The sequence below is a fragment of the Lactuca serriola genome, chromosome 1 (assembly GCF_051521515.1).
Source record: "Lactuca serriola cultivar US96UC23 chromosome 1, Lser_US96UC23_V15, whole genome shotgun sequence".
Lineage (NCBI taxonomy): Eukaryota > Viridiplantae > Streptophyta > Magnoliopsida > Asterales > Asteraceae > Lactuca > Lactuca serriola.
Genome location: NC_136408.1, coordinates 219,501,718 through 219,504,350, shown reverse-complemented (window position 1 = coordinate 219,504,350; position 2,633 = coordinate 219,501,718).

Here is a 2,633-nt window from a genome sequence, read left to right as displayed (position 1 = left end):
TTCTCATCGTCTTCAATTCCTAGTAGAATAGTGGCAAATTTAGGTATTTTGGAGCCGGCTTTAGTTCTGCTGGTCTTTTTCGTTAGTTTTTTTTGTTCAAATTTAGATATTTTGGAATCTGTTTCAGTTCTATCGTTTTTGTTTCACTTTACTTGATTTTGATGTTCATGTTTTCATTTGAGCTGACCCGCTCAATGATATTAGTTAGTTTTAGGCAAATCATCAAATTACAAGTTTATCAAAAAAATCTCTGGTAGGCTCTTTCGGGAATGGCTTATTTCCTGCATTTAGTTTTGCTTTAAGTAGACGGTGGATAATTTTTTCGAAAAATAGTTTATTCTCAACGATTAGTTTCTTTTTGCAAAATATTATTCGCTTTATCAATAGACTTTGAGGTTTCTAATTTTTCTTATAGATGTTCTAGTTTTTAATTTTTCTAGAAATATTTATTTTCAGCAATTACTTTTACTTTCACCAGGATAGATCCAAATTAAACAAATCATTTTTAAAATAGATGTTGCGGTTTCTAGATTTTCTTAACCGGGTATATATGGTTTTGCTTTTGCATGTTATGTGAAGCCTACACAACACTAAATGAATAATTTTTTTTTCAGGTTATTATTTCATTTCAACAAATTGTTTCATTTCACCAAATAGTTTTGTTTCAATGATTAGTGTTTAGTTTTAACGGTTTTGTGCAAAACCCCGACGCTAATTAAAGTTTGGTCTATTCAGTTGGTCTTAATCATTTTTTCATTCGATATTTTGTTAACATATGATTTGAAATCTTATAGTTGTCTTTTGGTCAATATCCCTAAAACCTTTGATTTGTTTAATGACATTTCTAAACAGCCCCGTTAGATCACAAACAAATGAAACAAATATTATATAAGCATAAGAAGAAAATAGAAAAAAAATGTTTAGAATTGAATTCAGTGGTTTACAGAGCCAAATCATCTAAGCAATGCTTTTATTGCATTCTCTAGGATACCTGAATACATATTTTGTTTTGTTTTGTTTTTCTTTTTACCAAAACAACGATAAGTTGAAAAATAATACCAAACAGTCTATAGATACATTTTTTTTACCAAAAGAACCCGACTTTTTCGGTTTTATAACCTAACCTGGTTCTCTTTGGTTCTATTGGTCAACATGTAAAAGCAGCAAGGCATTTATCCGAACCAGTCAAAAATAACAATGTACTTTTGCCATTGCTAGAGCAATCACAAATAACAGCAGGGACATAAATGTCTAAAACAAAACTACTACAATGAATTTATACAGACAATAATATATAGTTGATTAGCATCTAGGAACAACAATAGAGTTTCACTAAGAAACCAATTATGGCATCGAACTTTGGAATTGCAAACCTTCAAAGAAAAATAGGAAGCAAAAAACAGTTGTGTGCATTGCATATATTGCAGATAGAGTGATCAGCTAGCAACCGAGTGTATTAATGCAAAAAAAACAAAAAAACAAAAAAAACAAAAAAAACTTAGAATACAACCCAATGAGCGTAGTTCCAGTGTGATCTGATTTATCAATGCATGGGTAAAGCATTGAAAAATAAAATACTTAACAAAACAAACATATGTTTTGTTACGTTTTTAGGATTAAACAATTATCAAATTTCTAAAAGGCAACATTAACCTCATGTTCAAGTGTCCATCCTTCCCATTTTGGACAATTATACCCTTGTCATCCAAAAGTTCTAAAATCTCAATCTAAGCTAATCAGAAAGATGTTACTTCTGCCTCGTTAACACCTAGCTCTTGTTTGTTTCTAGCAGCTTGTTAGCAACAATCTTCTGCTAAAGATAAAGAAAAAAGTATAATTAAAGCTTCTTAAATCGAACTATTAAGTATATATGTAAAGCAATAAAATATTACAAAATGAAGAACATATTTAAAATAAGCATTCACAATTCAAAAACTAAAAGGAACCGGTCTAATTTAATTTAGTGGAATCTTCGTGGATCATGGTTCATCTATATGTCCTGTTACAGAGAAAATGATAAGGATCAGTAAAGCTTTTCCTAGCAAAAGGCATCTGTATTTGAGTTCCAATTTAGATCTGTAATATCTAGAGTCATTTGAAAATCACAATGTATATGGAAAAACCTTTATAGCATGAGTTGTTTGTCACACCCCAAAACCGGAACGGCGGAAACGTTCGGGGGTGGAGGACATCATGTTTAGTATCACAAGACATGCATTATAGTAAGCGAAGAAACAAACAACCATTTATTAGAAAGAAAGTATTTACAAAGTATGTGTTCACATACATAGAGTACATAAACAAATAACAAAACAAGACTTGAAGCTATACTGCTCCATCTTCTGAATTCCCAACGCGAGTATCTGTCTACTAGTTTCCTGAGAATACAAGTTATTTAAAAGAGTTTTTCAGCAATTAAGCTGGTGAGTTCATAAGATTTTAGTGATGTATGCAAGTTGTAAAAAGTTGTTGAAAAATGTAGTAGGACATGAAATAAGTTATAAGTTCTGTTTTTAGAGAAGTTCGTATGTTCCTCTAGAAAATCCTATATTTCCTACTTAGATGAAAGATACATAAAAATGATTCTACAATCCTTTCTATGAGTACTAAATGAATACGAGTTGTATACAACT